Source organism: Balaenoptera musculus, chromosome 9 (genome assembly GCF_009873245.2).
Source record: "Balaenoptera musculus isolate JJ_BM4_2016_0621 chromosome 9, mBalMus1.pri.v3, whole genome shotgun sequence".
Classification (NCBI taxonomy): domain Eukaryota; kingdom Metazoa; phylum Chordata; class Mammalia; order Artiodactyla; family Balaenopteridae; genus Balaenoptera; species Balaenoptera musculus.
In genome coordinates, this window is record NC_045793.1 from 9838646 (window position 1) to 9850831 (window position 12186).

The 12186-nt window shown below is 36.5% G+C and overlaps 1 protein-coding gene across 2 annotated transcripts in view; it reads right to left on the bottom strand.

Moving 5' to 3' along the window:
- Positions 1-12186, bottom strand: part of CNTNAP2 (contactin associated protein 2) — a 2064798-nt gene that overhangs the window by 1951241 nt on the left and 101371 nt on the right. The window lies entirely within an intron of this gene.

Consider the following 12186-nt stretch of genomic DNA (forward strand, 5'->3'; position numbering starts at 1 on the left):
AACTACAATGCGGTACCACCTCACACCAGTTAGAATGGGCATCATCAGAAAATCTACAAACAACAAATGCTGGAGAGGGTGTGGAGAAAAGGGAACCCTCTTGCACTGTTGGTGGGAATGTAAATTGATACAGCCACTATGGAGAACAGTGTGGAGGTTCCTTAAAAAACTAAATTTAGTTTAGTTTTAAAAAACTAAAATTACCATATGATCCAGTAATCCCACTATTGGGCACATACCCAGAGAAAACCATAATTCAAAAAGACACATGCACCCCAGTGTTCATTGAAGCACTATTTACAATAGCCTGGTCACGGAAGCAACCTAAATGCCCATTGACAGTCAAATGCATAAAGAAGATATGGCACATATATACAATGGAATATTACTCAGCCATAAAAAGGAACGAAATTGGGTCATTTGTTGAGACGTGGATGGATCTAGAGACGTTCAGACAGAGTGAAGTAAGTCAGAAAGAGAAAAACAAATATCGTATATTAACATATATACGTGGAACCTAGAAAAATGGTAGAGATGAACCGGTTTGCAGGGCAGAAATTGAGACACAGATGTAGAGAACAAACGTATGGACACCAAGTGGGGAAAGTGGCGGGGGGGTGGGTGGTGGTGTGATGAATTGGGAGATTGGGATTGACATGTATACACTGATGTGTATAAAATGGATAACTAATAAGAACCTGCTGTATAAAAAAATAAATAAAATTAAATTTAAAAATTAAAAAAAAAACATAACTAACTATGTAGCATTCCTATTTTAGACAAAGGATTTTTTAAATCAATTCAGATGAGACAATTTACTCCATAAAGGAGAACTTTTATTTATTTATTTAAAAAACGTAAGCAGAGCCTTCCATATAAATGTGTTCTCACTCAAATTTTCTGCTGTTAACACAACATGAATAAATATTATTAAGTGTATCAATTCATAATGGATAAAAATAAGTCTCAAAAATTTTTTAAAAAGCACATAATTTCATAGGAGAAATTATCCCGGCCATTTTGGCTCTTCATTCTAATTAAGTTCTTGGTGAAATAAATGGGCAAACATTGAATAACAGAAAATTAGAATATAACTAAAAGGAGTTCATACTGTTGGGCTCACATCAGATAGTAGTACTGTTTTTGTGAGATATATAGTAAAAAATGAAATAGTACATAGACTGAATTTTGAGCTTAGATAATCTAGAGTTCTAGGACAAGTGACATCTTACAAAATACGCTGAATATCAAAGTGGGCAGAAGGACAATTGACTCCTTCCCAAATATATACAAGGACATAAATCTTCATATTAAACTATGAGTCAGAGAATAATCGATGGATAATTAATGTAAGTCAATAATTGGTTATATAAAAACCTGAGAAATTAGAGCCTTTGTTGATTTTGTTTTAATAAGAAGGTAAAAGTGGCAGAAGGGAGAATAACTCTATAAAACTCATTTCACTTAGAGCAGAACTGTTTTGCTCTACCTACGCCCCACTGGCCTTGTTATGGTCGTTCACTCCCCACTTCTAACTGGCTGAGGGTTTTCTCATGCAGCCATGGTCACTTTGCCTGAAAACACCAGGCTGGAAGTGCAGGGGAGATGTGACCCCTGGGAGAAGCAGTAGCTATTGAGAATGAGGTTTAAATACCTTAGGAACCCTCATGTCCCAGAGGAGGTAACTCTGATATGTTTCACACTGATTCCCAGTTTCCCAGTGGGATTAACGTACAGATATTGTACTCAGTACTCTGTAATGTCCTATATGGGAAAAGAATCTAAAAAAAGAGTGGATATATGTGTAGGTATAACTGATTCACTTTGCTGTACACCTGAAACTAACACAGCAATGTAAATCAACTATACTCCAGTAAAAATTAATATAAAAAATAATAAAATAAAATCAAATAACTATGAAAAAGGTACAGATACCTATAGTGATAACTGGCTAGGTGACACTTTATTGGCTGCCTTTCCTTTCCTAGCTCATATCCCCACTCCTCTGCCAAAGAAATCACTGGTCCTGGAATCCTGGTCTCACAGCCTGCTTGCTTCCAAGAGGACAACATGAAGGCAATGCCCTAAGAAAATGCAAATAGCGGGTCAGTTGGGGTATCCTCTGCGTTACCTCTACTTTCTCAGGGGCTGAAGCAGAAAGTGAAGGAGAAAATGGGGCAGTCACTCATCTCTCCCTTTTATACCAGCAATACTGCTACTCACAAATTTAAAAGAGCAAACAAAAGAAAAAAGAAAAGGAAGACTAAATGCAACTATCTTAATTCTCACCTATTTCTCTTGCCTCTTCTATAGCTTTCATCTCTGACCGAAGACCTATCTTCTATCTACAGCCATTTCATTGTGTCTTAGTGAAATAAGGTGTCCCCAGTCTTTTCCTTTATCACCTTCCTGTTTATACTGTTTGTACTTCCTGCCTGAACAGGCCGTACTGAAAGAGGCCCACGCTTTGTCCCACAGGTCTGCAAATGCTTATTGTTTACAGACCCAACTCCCCAAGAAACAAACACAAGATTAGTCAAAGACATTCTAAATATAAAACCAGGAAGAAGGACAATGGAATCTTTCTCAAATCAGGTGCTAAAATGCTCAGAGTTTCTTAAGGAAAAACACTACTATATGTAGAAGTGCTACTTGGTAATGCTTCCAGTGTGGGTATAGACTTGATTTTTCATAATATTCAGTATAAATTGAGGTGTGAGATTCCAGTTCTCACAGACCTCAAATACAGTTACAGATTATGCCCTGAAGAGACTTCTGTTGCTAATTTAGTGAATCACTGCTTTATCATGTTTTCGAGTGACACCTGGCTTGCTATTAGACTTGGAAAGCTACTCGTTACAATATGACAAATTCAAATTGCTTTTGAGGTAAATAGTCAGGTTTCTGTCTATTGTTGCCTTCTGAGGATTAAATTCTGAGATCAACCCTTTAAGGAAGAGTCCAATCTATGGAAAAGTTTTCCTGCCCTAAGCTCTGTTCTCAGCTAAACTGAAAACCACTTTTCTTGGACAATTTTTTTTTAAACATACTTCTATGTAATGACAACATCTTATTACATTGATTTGATAGGATTTTTTATAGAAATGCTTGCAGGATGGTTCAGGATTACACACTCTAACACGTGAAGATTAAGTTCTATAACATATAATCCACAAACTGATTACACTGCTTTATTATATAACAGAGTGAGGGCTAAAGCAATTAATCAGCCTCTTGTCTGTCTGCTCCTAGGGGACCCTCAGGACCAAGGTGGCAAAAAACAACACTTTCTATATTCTCTCTTGTATCCCCATGCGTTCTATAGTGCCAGTCACATAACAGGTGCAGAATAAGTAAGTTTTTGACTGTAAAAATTAATAAATGCACAGAGTCATTAGGAAGATAGAATAGTTGTCAAATAAGATTACACCTTGATTGAAACACTGAAATAAATAATGCAGAATTCGCCCAACAGGATGAGAGATGTTTAGCAACTGAAGCCTAGAAATAAAAGAGTTTTACAGGCAAATATTGGAGATACCTAGTCTCACTCCAAAAGAGAAAGGATTCTGGCCCAAAGACTCAAGGATGTTTTAGCAGGTGTATCCCCGTAGGTTGATGGACAAAATATCTGAACTACACACGTTTCTCAATTTGAAACTCATCAAGCAATGCACAGATTTAATTTCATTTTCTATTTACCTTTTCCATGGGAAAAAATGTACAAGTCATGCAAAAATATAGGCTGAGAATGATTTTTTTCATTGTCAATTGATCATTGGTTTTTCTTTTAAATACTAAGCCTCTTTTTAACTTGGACCCTGTAAGTCCTTTCAGGAGGGAAAGTCTCATAAGTAAACTGTCAGATTTAAATCTATGGAGCTGAAGTCCAGACCCAGCGCTCTGGAAAATGTCTCTTTGTAAACCTCCTGAGAGATGGTCAGTCAGCCCCTTTTATAGTTACCTGAACCTTAGCATGGGGATAAAAACCACTAGAGAACAACAAAAACTGTTTAACCTTAAGGATATTGGAAAAAGTAAGAAAATTAGAAAATAAATGTTTGTTCTAGCATCAAGCCAGCTCTATTTCTGAATTAGTTCTCTCCCATCCTGCATGAATTGAAAAGAAAACTATAAAAATGCTACGCCTAAAAGCGTGCGTTACACGTACAGCCCTTTCTAGGAAATGCCTTCAGCATAAATGACCATGATCCCAGCCCTCACTCCATCCCGAGACGCACAGCATCAGAGCAATTATACCCTGGCCGGTAGCCTGTGATGTGGTCTAGTGGAACAGCTTGGCTTAGAAGGTTTCCTACTCATTAATTAAATCAATCAGATCTTGTCTTGAGGGGTTGAGCTAGGATACAAAGAAAGAGTCACTTAGCTAGTAGTAGGATCCTTAGACAAAGGGACATATTTTCTGCTGATTATACTTTAACTCTATTTTGTTCTTACTTTCTACATTCAGATATCTGTACCCTGCCTTTTCAATAAGGCTGCATATTTGTGAGTAACTAGATACTATAAGTAAGTATAATACATGTTCAAGGTTGAAAATTGTTAAATGGAGGAATGAGGTGACTGGTTGCTAGAAACAAGATTGGTAGATACAGAGGCTGAGTAGAACTAGTCATAATAATTACAGAAAACAGGTTCATTCCCCTGGCTTACTAAGAATATTTTGTGAATAGCACTATTTTAGCCTTATTTAGTTTTTGAACTGAGATCTAGAAGTATCCTATTTCTGTGCTTCCAAAAAGTCTACTGCAGTATCAGAATCCCTAGCTTCCTTAATCCATATGTACCCTCAAAATAATTTTTCCATCACTTGAGTTAACTTTAGTCAATCTATATTTCTTGAAAAGTAAGAGCTTAAAGGACCCTCTAGTTGCCAACTATTGCATGAGCATAATGTTCTAGGATCTGTAAAATACATTAAATATATTAAATTTTAAAATATATTTTTGAATTAACTTATTTAATCTCTACAGCTACATTGCCAGATGGTAATTACTTTCCATGACTTGTCCAGATTTATATAGATAACAATAGTGGAGTCAGCATTCAAATCCAGGGCTGTATCACTATAAAGCCCAGCTACAGTCACTTATCAGTTACAGCCAATTACTGCCACTGTTTAAAAAAATTTTTCATTTCCATTCACTTGCATTCTTTATTCTTTATCCATCCAAAGGAAGAACATTTTAAAGCATCTTCGTCTATCAAGTGAAACATAAATTAAGATGCTGATGAACATGGAAAGATGAAATGGGATATTTCATTTGGTACCAGGGCAAGATGGAATTTCTACTCAGATGCCAGGTTACTCGTCAGTCAAGGAGGTGCTTCCTTCTGAGGTTGTTCAGTGACTTTTATGCTTTCCTGATTCTGCCAGGCATGGCTCTGGACCAGAGCAGAATCCTTGTGATACTTGCAGGTTAAAACAAAATCTCTAATGCCAGATGGATTTGAATACTCATCTCGATTAGTTTTAGGACCTGGAGTGCCCTTAGCTATAAGTTACAGTATCCTTTGATTTCACATGTGTACCAGTTCTTGTACAGCAAGTTTAATCCAAGTTTTTATTAGATCAAAACTCAACAGGACATTTCATATGCTTTGCTGAAGGTTCATTTAATCTCTCGTTTTCAATGGAAATCTTCATTTGGAAACATGCCATTTAGTCATTTTGCCATTTACTTATACGTTTATTTATTTTCGTTGAATGCCTGAGAGAGATCTTTTGCTTGGTAGTTTAGTAAACCATACCCAAAATATTCATCTTAACCTTTACTTGCTGAATTCCATTTCCCTTGTGAGAGGAACGTAGGGCAGCAGCAGTAATGCTTTTCCCAAGCAGTATTTTTTTTTTTTAAACAGGAACTGCAACCAAACAAAAAAATTTACATTTCGACTCTATGTGTCTCTGTTTCTTTTTGGTGGTGGTTGTTGTTGTTTAATTGAGAACTTTTCTAAGTAAAAAAATATATATACTTATAGGCTGAAAACTAAACTCTAGTGCAGAGAAGTTTACTACTGAGAAGATGAATACATTATATGGCAGTAGCAGTTTTGGAAAGCAGAAGCAATTTGGGGAAGTTCCCATAGTAGGGACTGTATAAAGATGTATCATGAACACATTACTCTTTTTCAGTGTTCAGGATGCTTCAATACCCTTTTACCGCATACTACCACGTGTAACCCTGTAACCCTGGCTACATCACTGTTTCTCAAGGGCTTTTAAAAGGCAGTGTTTAGATTAGGCTGATGTTATTTGAACCAGTACCTAAAGCAGAGGGACCCCTAGAAATGGTTTCAGGAGCCACTTCATGGAATCCCCTCTCCCGTCCCCAAGCTGCTTTCTATTTAGGAATTAGATCTTTGAGGAAGAATTTGTTTGGAGGAAAAGTTTCATGGTTTAAGAAGACAAAAAAAAGTTTGTACACCATTGAGATAGAAGGTTTTTAATCTTTTCTAACATTCCAGCCCTTATAACCCAGAACCCATACCCTGCCTTTTTATTTAGAAGGGGAATACTGTAGAGCACAGGGAAACTATATTCAATACCCTGGGATAAACCATAATGGAAAAGAATGTGAAAAAGAATGTATATCTACGTATAACTGAACAACTTTACTGTATAGTAGAAATTAACACAAAATTGTAAATCAACTATACTTCAATAAAATAAATTTTAAAAAATAAATAGAAGGGGAAAAACCGTGTTACCATCATTCTTTTCTTCTTATTCAGAACTTCCATTATTCACTAGTCCATTTTGCTAGTCTATTCTGCTTTTAAGAAAGTCTACCATGGAGACATATGCTGAGAGACAAATAAATTTTATAAGAATATTAATCTTTTTAAAATCATGTGAAATGGTTCAGTGATCTAATAGAGAGTTTTACTGTACTGATGCATGTGTGATTCGAAAGAAAATTATATAAGATTAAATTCCTTTTCTCAGCCAATCAGAAAGGAGATTCCATGCATTTTTACAACCTCTAATAAACTTGGTAGATGAAAAATTGGGCTGTTAATCTCAGGTACAGTGACAGAAATAAAATATTATGAATAAAATTTTTCCTTGGGCTTCATGGGCAAAAGAAATATGGTCTCTACTCAAATCATTAAAACACTGTATTCATTATTTATAGAATAAAGCAATAGGAACATGACAGGAAAATGATAAAACAATGAGGAAATTGCACAAAGAGATGAAATGTGAATCGCCTTTATCTAAGAGAGGAATTAATGTTGGTAATATTTCTATAAGAAAAGAATGCTATAGTACACACACAGGACAGATTTTAATTTTTAGGACTGGTGCTAGCCTAATACATGAAGAACCTGCTTTGTAGAAATAAAAATATAGTGAAAATAAAATCTCCAACATTAATATAGTATTTACAATCTGCCAAGCAGTCATCTAAACACTTGGAATATGTTAATTCATTTACCATTTACTATATAACTCTATGGGGTTCTCTACCATTACCATCTCCAAGTAAGAGATGAGAAAACTGAGACCCAATGAGATTAAGAAAAACGTGTTCAAGTCACACACCTAGAAATTTATGGGGCTAGAAGTTTCATTTACGCCATCCTCACTGCCAAGCAACACTTTTAAACTGTTACCTCCGAATTTTTCTACTTCTCACTAGTGTCAGACACATGCCCTAATTATCTCCTGGATCTCTCCAGCTAGAACACTATAGGCATTCTAGATGCTGCATCTCTCAAAATGACTCCCATAGAATCTCTATGCTTGTCTTGACCACCCTGAAAGGTGGAGGATGGTGGTGGGAACAGGCCCCTGTTGGTGTAGACAACGATGGAGTACATGATTGGTAAGAAATGTAAAATAATGAATAAGCAAACATATAAAACCAAAGTCCATTTTCTTTTTATTGTCACAATGTGAGGCAATTCTCAACTATGTCAGTGATGAAATACTCCTCTTTTCTGAGACCAAGGGCTCCCCAGCCAACCTCCCTTTCAAGGATTCTCACTAACACCTAGGCTCATCCTTCTCCTCCACTGCTGATTTCATCAACAGCTGTGCCAGCCATTCAGCCAAAAACACGAGTTATCCTAGAAGCTCCTCTCTTCTCTATTCATTCCTGCTCATCCAACGATCAAAAAGTGGACCCTTTTGATATTTCTAGCATCAGTTCTCTGCCCTCTTCTGGTTATTTTTATTGACAGATATTCATGGACAGGATCTTCAGGTAAACTCAATTTTCTCAATATTTAAAGAGAAACACACGTTACTTGACTTTTGTAAATTACAGAAGTATATGAAAGACAATACAAATCACTTTGGAGGTCAACGACTGGAGTCAACCAACACAACATTTTTGGATATCCTCCAGCTCGTTTCTATCCTCTCTTCTCCTCTGCTCCCCTCCCCATCTGTCTCTCTGTCTTCTCTCTATGCATAAGCATATTTTATAGAACTGGGCTCATACTTTATACATAGTTTTGTTGACTGCATTTTTCATCCATTGGTATAAATAACTAATAAGAATTTTGAGGTCAAAGAGCACAACTTTTTGTTTGTTTGTTTTAAAGTTACATTTCTTAAAATAATAAAATGAATGTGTGCTTATTGTTGAAGACTTGGAAAATACAAAATAAAAGGAAAATGTAAGAGTCGCTCACAATCCCATGGTCATTGTACTGGACCTCAGACAAAACCGTCCCTCGCCATTTCTCATCTAGACGACTGCTGATCATATCCTAATTTGAATCCCTGTGTCAGTCAAGTTTACCCTCATCTCTCAACCTACCATCCACACTGCTTCCAGGATGAGGAGCCTTTAAATTTCACAAACGTGATGAGGTCACCCTGTTGAACTGCCATATGCCTTACCCTCTGACTCTATCGTACTGTATGAACTATCCCAACACACCATGATTTCTCAAAAGGTACTCTCCCCACTTGACTTAATTTGCTTCACCCTTCAACCCAGCAGAGGTAGAAGGAAGCTGTTTATTACATAAAGGTAGTAACCCCTATAGACTGAGGCAGAATCTGGGTTCTGTGAGGCTGAGTCACCATAAAATGGAAGAGTGGAACCAGCTAGACATTTTCTGGTTCAGGTCAGGATTAGAGCCAATCTCTGAGATGATTGGCGAGATCTGGGAACTAATAGAAATTCATATTTCCTAGAAAGGATGGAACTAGATTATAAAGAGTTAGGGAGTCAAAGAAGTCAAAGAAGGCAGAATTTAGGTTAGCAAGGAATACATTAGCAGGATTTTGACCAGCAAGGGATTACCTGAAATTGTGTTTTAAAAAAAACCTAACAGTTGCAATGTTAGAAGGTTAGATTAGATTAGAAGGCTATTTTGGACTTTAGGCAGCTGGGCCAGTGTGCTGCTGTAGTTCTCATACTGCGATGAGGTTAGGGTACAGGCTAGCAGTGTAACAGGCTAAGTGACATACATCCCACCAGACTGTCACCAGCATCAAAGCCTGAGCCGTGTGTGTTCTGCCAATGCCCGCATCATCCTGGCACATAGGGACACAGCAGTTATTTTCCATAGTTTGTTATGTTGGCTTAGATATGCATTTTCCTCAGTTTTCCAAGATGAATGCTGAGTCTCATTTATCAACCTGTCCTTGGACTCCCATTGGAAACCTGGTTTATAAACTTGAACCCAGCTGACTGTCGCCTGTGATCATGGTCATTTGACATGACATTTGCCACCTCAAAGAATTTATATACAGTAAAATAATTTGAAAATAATTTATATACAGTAAAAATTTAGATTTAAAAAAAAATTCTTCCTGGATACTATATGGTTTTGAGTATTTTTTTTCTGTGTACCTTCTAAATGAAACCTAGATTATTTTTATTTCCCATTATTTGATGTAGTTTATTGGTTGAATTTGCCTTGAAAAAAATTACTCACGGGTGTTTTGAGTTGTATTTTTATCTGTTTGTTTAGTTTAATTTCATTGTTGTTGACTGTTGAAAAGCATTATGTACTTTTTAAACAGTGTTAATATATATCTAAAGTATTTTTCAGCTTTCAAAGTGTTTTTTTTTAAGCTATTCCTTTTAATTTTTCCCTCCACACAATTTTCTGATATTTGTATACTTTGTTTTTTGTTAAAAAAAAAAAAACTAATGGATTCCCTTAGTTTTTCCTTTCCATGCAGAATTTAATTGAGTGATCAGTCACTAATACAGTGTTCTTATCCCTGCAAGGGCACATTTAGGCAATTTTACACAGTCCTAGCCAATATGAAGTCAAACTCAGTAAATTGTTTTGCTTCTATTGATGAAGAAACACTACAGAGACCAAAATAAAAGACACATGGGTTAGCCAAGTCTTAATTGAAGAGAAGGAAACAAACAAACATGTTCCTTGATAAAAAATAGTTACTTGTTACAACACAACAAAATCAGGCCTTGGAATAATCTATGACATCTTTATTGTATTAAAATAAAACTGTTAATTATAACATCTTAGAAGACTAATAAGCAACACTTTCTTGCTTTCATTCTCCTCCTGACACAAAACTCTGTTCATTTCCTGACCAGAACATGGTCTCTCCTAATTTGATGCTGTACCAGGGATAGAGATGGATGAAACTTTCTGAAGGTCTGACCTTGCCATAATTGAAATAATAAGTGCACTTACAGGAATACACATTTCCAATCAGGTAAAAGCTTCTGGTTACATGGACCTTTTGAGAAACAAAAAGCAAAGACCCCAAATAAGATCATGCATAAAAATTCTACTGGTTCCAAACTAGATTTTTTTAAGGGACAATTTTAGTCAAAGTATGTTATTTTCCAGCTACTGATGCTAATAGAAGGAAAATGCTTTTTAAATGCTTAGTGGACGTTTAGTGGTTTTATCATCATCGTTATGAACAAGTTATGCTAAATTATGTAAATCTGTCTTGGAATGGAAGGCTTATATGTACTTAATATACTTTACAACTATTTCTCTCCATTTGGTAGTAACCTCTTTAGGATAAGAGCTAGGTGTTTATCTTTTATTAATAAGAATACTGCAGAGCTTACTTTATTTTCCCTCTTTGCGGATCTTTCATAGACACATTATAATAATTGAAATAGAAGTGAAAAATTCGAATTCCTCACAGTTGTATCTGTCTTATATTTCTACTTACACCTGTGAAGAAGATATTCTTAACTCCCATCTTTGTCTCTAGTTAAGACTGACAAATTTACATCCTTATGTATCTCAGCTCTGTTCAGTAAGAACATCAAACTCAGCACACCCCAAACTGAGTTTATTATCTTCATCTGAAAACCTTCTCATTCTCACTCAGGCGCCCACACAAGAAACAGGAATAATGTGACCTCTCCCAGTCTTCCTCCCACTGAAGTTAGTGATCAAGTCCTGACATTCTACTTCTTAAAATGTCTCTTGAATGACCGCTGGTTGCCATCTTGAGCTACTGCATCTCTTCTCAGGAAGAAAGCTGTTGCCCCAGCCCTCTGGCTTTCTTCCTTCTAAATAAACCTCCAAAAACTAAGTCAGAATCTGGATGTTAATCACATTATTAGCCAAACACCTTGGCACGGAATATAAAAATCTCCCCAGGCTGCCTGGTTTGCAGTCTTGCCTCTGCCGCTCACTCTCGCTTGCCATTCCCTCCACCTAGGACGCCATCCTTCTAGCTTATCTGTCCATCTTAAATATTGAAAATTTAGCTCAAGCAGTTCTCCAAGGTTGCTTTCCCTGATTCCATTTTCCAGACACCTTCTCTCATGTAACTACGGTACTTGACTATAATTCTTAAAGCAGTTTAGAGACAGCACTATGTCCTCTTTCCGTCTGTGGACATCTGGAGGGCAGTGGTGTGTCTTACCTTGTGTTGTAACCCGGAAGTGTCTGCACATGTGGCAGCTCGGATATTTCTTGGTAGAATGAATGACTTGGTGTTTACCACCACTAGATAACTTAGGCATTTAAAAAAAAAAAAATGGGTATTCTAAACAGAAGTCTGAAGCCAGAAATCCTAAATCCAACTTCTACCTCTATCCTTAACATGCTTTAATAAATCTTCTTCCTTTCTCCCTTTCTTCTGCCCTCTTTCCTTCCTTCCTCCCTTGTATAAACCCTTGGGACACAATGTTGTGCCTGGTTCCATGTTTGGCAGTGAGGAGATATAAATTACAGAGGATCACTATCCTT